A 10,226-nucleotide genomic window follows, 5' to 3' on the forward strand; every position below is an offset into this window, starting at 1 on the left:
AGAAGAAGAAGAAGAAGAAGAAGAAGAAGAAGAAGAAGAAGAAGAAGAAGAAGAAGAAGAAGAAGAAGAAGAAGAAGAAGAAGAAGAAGAAGAAGAAGAAGAAGAAGAAGAAGAAGAAGAAGAAGAAGAAGAAGAAGAAGAAGAAGAAGAAGAAGAAGAAGAAGAAGAAGAAGAAGAAGAAGAAGAAGAAGAAGAAGAAGAAGAAGAAGAAGAAGAAGAAGAAGAAGAAGAAGAAGAAGAAGAAGAAGAAGAAGAAGAAGAAGAAGAAGAAGAAGAAGAAGAAGAAGAAGAAGAAGAAGAAGAAGAAGAAGAAGAAGAAGAAGAAGAAGAAGAAGAAGAAGAAGAAGAAGAAGAAGAAGAAGAAGAAGAAGAAGAAGAAGAAGAAGAAGAAGAAGAAGAAGAAGAAGAAGAAGAAGAAGAAGAAGAAGAAGAAGAAGAAGAAGAAGAAGAAGAAGAAGAAGAAGAAGAAGAAGAAGAAGAAGAAGAAGAAGAAGAAGAAGAAGAAGAAGAAGAAGAAGAAGAAGAAGAAGAAGAAGAAGAAGAAGAAGAAGAAGAAGAAGAAGAAGAAGAAGAAGAAGAAGATACAACAAGAGATGTAAAAGAAAATATAGAGTGAAAAAGATGAATACTATTATACTGAGATTAGTGTAGTGAAAGAGAGAGTTGAGACATACAAAAATTAATATTTGATCACCCCCATTCGAAAAGTGGTTCTTATATATATATAGAGAGAGAGACTAGATTCTTGATTAATGGCTCTTTTGGTTAGATTTAATTAGTCTCATGATCTCATTTGAGCAACAAAATCATTTTTATACCATATTTGTTGTATGACTCGCTAAGCCATGAAAAGTTTATACATAGAGCCATTCTCAAGTAGCAATTAGTGAAAAACTTTAATTTGCACAAAGGTTTGTGTTTTCATACATATTGTATCTTGGATTATTTTTTATATAATGTTTGTAAGTACATTTGTTCTAAAGATAAGCGCATCAAATCATGTTTGATTCGCCTCATTTGAATTCTTCTCAAAGGCTATATATGGTATCTACAAATTATGTTAACATTATGCTCGATAAATAATAATAAAAATATAATTCTTTCAGATCATTTACATGAAGGTCAAATTTAAATTCTTCTTAAATTGTCATTCTTACGGAAAGTCAAATTTATGTTTAATGTTGAATTAGCTATTTTTCTTCTCTAATGTATTTTCATTCAGATATATAGTTGTTCTTAATTTACGGGCTTAAATAGTCTTTTGCATGTTACAAGTATAATATTCTTTATTTAGAGAGAATGGTATGTTTAACTCATATTTTAATTTTTTTCTAGCCATATGATAGAGTGCATTCTTGATATAGTGAGGAATTGATTCACTCACAAAACTTAAATTTTCAATAAAAAAAATATCAAGTGAAATTTATGTCAAAACCCAACTAATTTTTAAAAAAAATTTGTATCTTCAACATCAAGTACTCATTTTATTCAAATTACCGCGCAGGAAGTGGTATTGCTAGAATTTATTGATTGGATTTTATTTAGCAACAAAGAGCTCTCTCTAAATAGTAGAATTAATACGCTAATTTATTTAATAATCGCGGGAGCAAATTAATTATTCTGTCTCAATTTATGTGATATATTTATCATTGAATTTAGGAAATATGAAAAGATTTTTTAATGTTTCAAAACTACCTTTAAATTAAGTATAATTGACATAAATCTCATAGTACTAAGAGTAATTACATTATTTTCCTACTCATTCTAAAATTACAAAAATTCCTTAAAATTAATGAATTTCGAATATATCCAAATACATAGGCGAGGGATGTATCGGAGAGGGGATAGGGATGTATCAGAGAAAGGGATAGGACATCCAGATACATAGGGGTGGGATGTATCCGGGAGAGGAGGGGATGTATTGGAGAGGGAATATCGATGTATCTGAGAAGGGATAAGACGTCCGAATACATAGTGGAGGGATGTATCACAGAGGGAAGGGATGTATCAGCGAGAGGACAATGATGTATTCGAGACTGGATTTTTGAAAAATAAATAAATTGTAGAGAATTTTAGAGATTAAGATAAAATAAGATGTGTATTTAGGTAATTTTTCTTTAAAATAAATACATTCATAAATAGAAGAAAACACATTTTTACTATATTCATAAATGTGAAGTTGTTCAATTTTAATATATATATATATATATATATATTCTTGATTGATGACTCTTTTGGTTAGATTAAATTAGTCAAATGATGTCATTTGCAAAACAAGATAATTTAATTTACTATATTCTTGAGATAAATCCACATTTATTAATTCATTAATTATAAATATCAAAGTTGACTAAATTCTTATCATTTTCTTCTTGAACTTTGACTATTAAGCTATAGAATCTTTTTTTTTTTTACCATATTCCTGAAATATGTAAAAATATTAAAATTTATTAATTTCATAGTTGACTGATATCTTGTCATTTTCTTGAATTTTGACCATTAGTTTTTGTAAGAACATCATGAAATTCATCTATTTAAAGGACTTTCTCCTCTTATGAGAACCAAGTCATATGAAAAATAAGCACAATAAGATCATCTTGATTCTTAATTTTCTCTTTTGTTTCAATGTCATCTTCAAGAAGGGGTTTTAGTTCACAACAAGAACTTGTCATCAAGTGAGTTTTTCTTTACATTATTAGTGTATATAAGTTAAAATATTATTTATTTATATATTCATGAATTTTTTTTAATGTTGCTTACCATTTTTAGAGAATTCGAGAGATATCAAGCACTTATCAAGTGAGTTTCTTTTTAATTTTCTCTCCTCATCCCGCTCTTAACTAATAACATCCATCAATTGTGCATCAAAATTTATTTTTATGTATATATTATAAAATATAATTTATCTTACTTTCACGATTAAAAAAAACCTATTTTTTTTATATATGGTTAAACTATTTCTATGTCAAATTTTATCTATTTTAAATTCTTCATGATTTTTTCTTATGTTGCTTACTATTATTTTTTTTAGAACATTGAAGGAAATAGAAAAGGAGGCACATATGCTTCAACATTCATTGCTCTGCAAGAAAAACAAATTGTTGATTGAAAGGAGGGATGTGTCTACTTGCTTAACTTTTGATGAACACAAGCTATCTAAGGAGGTTCACCAACAAATTGAAGAGGTTAGTGTTCATCTCATCATATATATTGAAGTTAACAATGGGTATAACATATATCCTATATATGATTAACACGTCCTTTTTTTTTTTTTTTTTTTTTTTTGCAGAACGATGAGTTGCTAAATGTTATCGAATATGCAAAAATAATGATTGATAAAGAGTAAACTTGCCCTAGAAGCTTTTATGAGATTGCAATGTTATCATCTTAGTGTTAACTTAAAAATAAAATAGTTATAGCCTCTTACTCTTTTGGAGGAGCAACTTTACTTATGAATTGCCTAAAATTATCTTGATATTCTAGTGTTATTTCAATACTTATTTTCAAATTTAATTGTTATCATGTTTATCCTATTTTTTTTGTTGTTGAATCTACTATAATATTTCATGAGAAATTAAATAAACCAACATAGGTAAAGATATTCTAACTAATTTTACCACTAAACCAAATGGATTGCGAATTAAAAAGTTATCATCAATTATGATCACATTTAATGGTATAAACTTTTTTCCATTTTTGGTTCTATGAACCCTGCAAAACTCAAAAAAATACAAGTACATGCGCGAAAGCACTAAACTCAATATTTTTTATTTGGAGTATAAATTATTTTATAAGTAATGGCAAAAATTTCAATAACAATTAAATTTTAATTCATAACCTTATGTCTGATGAGTTTCGTTCTAAGAACATTAAAGATTAATTGAACACATCAAATTAAAATTTTAAATTCGTCACTAGTTATACTATTGAGCAACTTTAATCATTTAAGTTTGACTAAAATAAGCTCTTTTAATCTCCGCCACAAATTTAACAAATTATACTCTTGATGAATGATTTTTTTGGTTCGGTTCAATTAATCTAATGTCTTTAAGCAACAAAATTATTTTTCTACTATATGAACTGTGAGATTAAATTGGTAAAAACATTATGAAATCAATTTATTTAAAATATTTTCTTCTCTGGTAATTACCAGGTCATATAATAAATCAAAGAGAGAAATATAATAGCTTATTTATTCTTAGTTCTCTCCAATTGCCATGGCTTCTTCAATAAAGATTCTATTTCACATTTAAAACTAAAAGTAAAAATTGGGGGTGGGGAAATGGAATAACAATATGAGGAATTGAATCCTCACCAACAGGATGAGAGTTTAGGCAGCAAACCAACTAATCGGCAATATTTTAATGGATAAAAAATTTCATTTCTTATAATTTCTGTAATCACTAATTCAAGCCACTTCTGGTGAAACCCTATGGTAGAATGTTTGAACAAGTACTAAAGTTATGATTAGAAGCGTGAATTAGTTTTTTTTGTGTGGATTTTAAAGCATATTTTGCATTATTTTGATAAGAATCTTCACCCAAAATCTACCTAAATCTGTTATATTTTGTAACATTTGATCACCCCGTTCTGAAAGTAGTTTATATATATAGAGAGAGACCTAGATTCTTGATTAATGGCTCTTTTGGTTAGATTTAATTAGTCTCATGATCTCATTTGAGCAACAAAATCATTTTTATACCATATTTGTTGTATGACTCGCTAAGCCATGAAAAGTTTATACATAGAGCCATTCTCAAGTGGCAATTAGTGAAAAAAACTTTAATTTGCACAAAGATTTGTGTTTTCATACATATTGTATCTTGGATTATTTTTTATATAATGTTTGTAAGTACATTAGTTCTAAAGATAAGCGAATATTTGATTCGCTTCATTTGAATTCTTCTCAAAGGCTATATATGGTATCTACAAATTATGTTAACATTATGCTCGATAAATACTAAAAAAAATATAATTCAAGTGAAATTTATGTCAAAACCCAACTAATTTTTAAAAAAAATTGTATCTTCAACATCAAGTACTCATTTTATTCAAATTACCACGCAGGAAGTGGTATTGCTAGAATTCATTGATTGGATTTTATTTAGTGACAAATAGCTCTCTCTAAATAGTAGAATTAATACGCTAATTTATTTAATAATTGCGGGAGCAAATTAATTATTCTGTCTTAATTTATGTGATATATTTATCATTGAATTTATGAAATATGAAAAGATTTTTCAATGTTTCAAAACTACCCTTAAAATAAGTATAATTTACATAAATCTCATAGTACTAAGAGTACTTGCATCATTTTCCTACTCTTTCTAAAATTACAAATTTTCCTTAAAATTTATGAATTTCATATACATCAGCTGATATCCAGATACATAGGGGAGGGATGTATCGGAGAGGGGATAGGGATGAATCAGAGAAAGGGATAGGACATCCAGATACATAGGGGTGAGATGTATCCGAGAGAGGAGGGATGTATCGAAGAGGGAATATTAATGTATCTGAGAAGGGATAAGACATATGAATACATAGTGGAGGGATGTATCAGAGAAGGAAGGGATGTATCAATGAGAGGAGAGTGATGTATTCAAGATGAGATTTTAAAAATAAAAATAAATTGTAGAGAATAAGATAAAATAAGATGTGTATTTAGGTAATTTTTTCTTAAAACACATACATTTATAAATAGAAGAGTACACATTTTCAATATTCATAAATGTGAAGTTGTTAAATTTTAATATATATATATATATATATTCTTGATTGATGACTCTTTTGGTTAGATTAAATTAGTCAAATGATGTCATTTGGACAACAAGATAATTTAATTTATCATATACTTGAGATATTTCCACATTTATTAATTCATTAATTATTAATATCAAAGTTTACAGATTTCTTATCATTTTCTTCTTGAACTTTGACTATTAAGCTATAGAATCTTTTTTTTCTTTACCATATTTCAAAGATATGCAAAAAAAAAAAAAAAAAATTTAATTTCATAGTTGACTGATATCTTATCATTTTCTTGAACTTTGACCATTAATTTTTGTAAGAACATCATGAAATTCATCTATTTAAAGGACTTTCTCCTCTTATGAGAACCAAGTCATATGAAAAATAAGCACAATAAGACCATCTTGATTCTTAATTTTCTCTTTTGTTTCAATGGCTTCTTCAAGAAGGGGTTTTACTTCACAACAAGAACTTGTCATCAAGTGAGTTTTTTCTTTACATTATTAGTGTATATAAGTTAAATCTTATTTATTTTATATAATCATGAATTTTTTTAATGTTGCTTACCATTTTTAGAGAATTCGAGAGATATCAAGCACTTATCAAGTGAGTTTCTTTTTAATTTTTTCTCCTCCTCCCGCTCTTAATTAATAACATCCATCAATTGTGCATCCAAATTTATTTTTATGTATATATTATAAAATATAATTTATCTTACTTTCACGATTAAAAAACACCTATTTTTTATATATGGTTAAATTATTTCTATGTCAAATTTTATCTATTTTTAAATTCTTCATGATTTTTTTCTTTATGTTTGCTTACTATTTTTTTTTTTTAGAACATTGAAGGAAATAGAAAAGGTGACACATATGCTTCAACATTCATTGCTCTACAAGAAGAACACATTGGTTGATTGAAAGGAGGAGTGTATCTACTTGCTTAACTTTTGATGAAGACAGGCTATCTAAGGAGGTTGACCAACAAATTGAAAAGGTTAGTGTTCATCTCATCATATATATTGAAGTTAACAATGTGTATAACATATATCCTATATATGATTAACACGTTTTCTTCGTCTTTTTTTTTTTTTGCAGAATGAAGAGGTTCTAAATGTTATCGAATATGCAAAAATAATGATTGATGAAGAGTAAACTTGCCTTAGAAGCTTTTATGAGATTGCAATGTTATCATCTTAGTGTTAAATTAAAAATAAAATAGTTATAGTCTCTTACTCTTTTGGAGGAGCAACTTTACTTATGAATTGCCTAAAATTATCTTGATATTCTAGTGTTATTTCAATACTTATTTTCAAATTTAATTGTTATCATGTTTATCCTGTTTTTTGTTGTTGTTGTTGAATCTACTATAATATTTCATGAAAAATTAAATAAACCAACGTAGGTAAAGATATTCTAACTAATTTTACCACTAAATCAAATGGAATGCGAATTAAAAAGTTATCATCAATTATGGTCACATTTAATGGTATCAACTTTTTTCCATTTTTGGTTCTACGCACCCTGCAAAACTCAATAAAATACAAGTACCTTTTTTGAAAGCACCAAACTCAATATTTTTTATTTGGAGTATAAATTCTTTTATAAGTAATGGCAAAAATTTCAACAGCAATTAAATTTTAATTCATAACCTTATAAGTCTGATGAGTTTCGTGCTAAGAACATGAAAGATTAATCCAACACATCAAATTAAAATCTTAAATTCGTCATTAGTTATACTATGACCAGCTTTAATCATTTAAGTTCGATTAAAATAAGCTCTTTTAATCTCCATCACAAATTTAACAAACTATATTCTTGATGAATGATTTTTTTGGTTATGTTCAATTAATCTAATGTCTTTAAGCAACAAAATTATTTTTTTACTATATGAAATGTGAGATTACATTGGTAAAAACATTATGAAATCAATCTATTTAAAAGATTTTCTTCTCTAGTAAGAACCAGGTCATATAATAAATCAAAGAGAGATATAATAGCTTATTTATTCTTAGTTCTCACTAATTGGAATTGCCTCTTTGATAAAGATTTTATTTCACATTTAAAACTAAAAGTAAAAATTGGGGGTGGGGAAATGGAATAACAATATGAGGAATTGAATCCTCACCAACAGGATGAGAGTTCAGGCAACCAACCAACTAATCAGCAATATTCTAATAGATAAAAAATTTCATTTCTTATAATTCCTATAATCACTAATTCAAGCCACTTCTGGTCAAAGTCCAAAACCATATGGTAGAATGTTTGAACAAGTACTAAGCTATGATTAGAAGCCTGAATTAGTTTTTTTTGTCGATTTTAAAGCATATTTTGCATTATTTTGATTAAAATTTTCAGTCAAAATCTACCTCATTCTGGTATGTTTTGTAATATAATTATGCTCGATAAAGATAAAAAATATTTTTATGTAATGTAATGTAGAGTCTTAATTATTATTTTGGTGTGATTTTTTTCGTAAAATATTCACATAAGTATTTGTGGATCTTAACGTTCATAAAAAAAAGTGTCCAATTTCATAAGAGTTTAGTTACTATCCACCCAAGAAAATTACATGGTCACCTCATTTTTAGAAATATTTATTTTTTCCTCTTAATATATTCACATATTGTTAATATTTAAATATCAATAATTAAAAGAGTATTATATGGTAACTTGGACTCTAAATTAATTATACAAGTTTGTTTAGGATTCTTACTTGGTTTACCAAAAATAAAAAGGATTCTTCCACGCTTTCTTCTCATTATTTTCTTGCTCCTTCTCTCTCCCACCACTCAAGCAACTCACGTACACCAGAAGCAATTTGAGACAATCATCAACATAACTTATTAGAAATACGTATTTCTCTTCTCTTAATTCAACTAGTATATTTTCATATCTAATGATTAATGATTTTTCATCTTTTTTATAAACACATTTTACAGATCTTTTAACGACATACTCTATCAGTGATTCTCTTTACGCATTTTACTGTAGAATTACAAGTTCGGATGTTCAGTCTTTTAGTGACATACTCTACTTTCTAAATCTCTAAAGTGTTAGCGTTGGAGGTAAGAAGTTAGAATTTAAGTCTTCACACCTCATGAATTCTTCTGATACTAACGAAGATTCAGGAAATATTATAATCGATTCTGGCATGACATTGACATTTCTCATTGAGGAAATTTACAGCAAACTGGAATCGACTTTGTTGGAAATGATTAAAGGTAAAATTAAATTGTGTGATCAGTTTAAGTATACATTTTTAGTTATCTAATTATTATATTGTGTCTCGACTGGAAAGAGAAAAAAAGATCCCTCGAATGAGCTTTCCATATGTTACGAGACGAAAAGTATTGTCGATTTTCCTAAGATTGTATTCCATTTCACGGATGCTGATATCCAATTGTTATATATGAATACATTTTCAAAAGTTGATGAAGATATGACTTGTTTGACATTTTCAAAAACTCTCTTTCTTGCCTACTGATTGTATCAAACACTGATAAATTTGGATTATAATTTCGTATTTTTAATTAATTAAGCACTACTATTTAATGAAATTTGGCTTTCAATTTCATAATATTTGAAATAATTGATTTTATAAAATTCACAATGTTTTTCAAGTTATTTTAAAATAAATTTGTCACTTTTTATGATTTTAAATAATGTGTATGTTTTTATATAATTAGTACATTTTATGAATATTCAAAAATCATCTCCAGAAAGATTTTGTTTCACTCATATATTTTGTTAAATTAGTATTAGTTAGTTAGTAAATTATATTTTCAAATTAATTAAATTTTTTAATTACAGTTTATAAATATGTTAACTATTTTATTTTGTTAAGATTAAGAAGCTTGTTGATTAATCTTATTTAAATCCTTGCCGAATTTATTAAATTAATTCTATTTGAATACATTCTTAATTACAATTGGCCATAATTGAAACTCATTTGGTCATGTCATAATTTGAAATCTAAACCATTTTATTGTAAATCTAACAATTTTGTTACCTCACTTTAAACTCAACTTTCAGAAGAAATTTGGGCCAAACCCAGCCGACCAAATTCATTTTCACCAGCCCAACCCAACCCACCAATATTCCAACGTTCACAATAGGATATTCCAATGGCTAAGGCCTCTACGACATTCAAACATACCATGCGTTCAACAATGATACGATAACCAGACGCAGTACAGTACCTTCGTCATCGTCTTCCCAACGACCCCGACAATACAAGCTCCAGAAGCGTGTCCTCACCCTTACCCTTTTGTATGAGAACAAGCTAGGTGGAGGCCAAGATCAGACGACTATGTTCATTAATCCATTCCAATTTGTTGATAGTCTCTGGTATATTCTTTGTCCTTCAAAAATAATTCAAATTTCGACATTAGAAATTTGCCCTATCCTTATTCGATTATTTCCCCTCAATTCGTTCTATATAAACCTCTTGTCATTCCCTTCATTGAGAAAGGT

General features: G+C 27.5%; 1 long non-coding RNA gene across 1 annotated transcript; it reads left to right on the forward strand.

Moving 5' to 3' along the window:
• Positions 1–6,136: 6,136 nt before the first annotated feature.
• Positions 6,137–6,662, forward strand: LOC107061395 (uncharacterized). The gene is made up of 3 exons (XR_001473946.1): positions 6,137–6,233; positions 6,328–6,357; positions 6,593–6,662. It is a non-coding gene; the product is annotated as an uncharacterized lncRNA (long non-coding RNA).
• Positions 6,663–10,226: the final 3,564 nt, after the last annotated feature.

Source organism: Solanum tuberosum, unplaced genomic scaffold (assembly GCF_000226075.1).
Source record: "Solanum tuberosum cultivar DM 1-3 516 R44 unplaced genomic scaffold, SolTub_3.0 scf00130, whole genome shotgun sequence".
Classification (NCBI taxonomy): domain Eukaryota; kingdom Viridiplantae; phylum Streptophyta; class Magnoliopsida; order Solanales; family Solanaceae; genus Solanum; species Solanum tuberosum.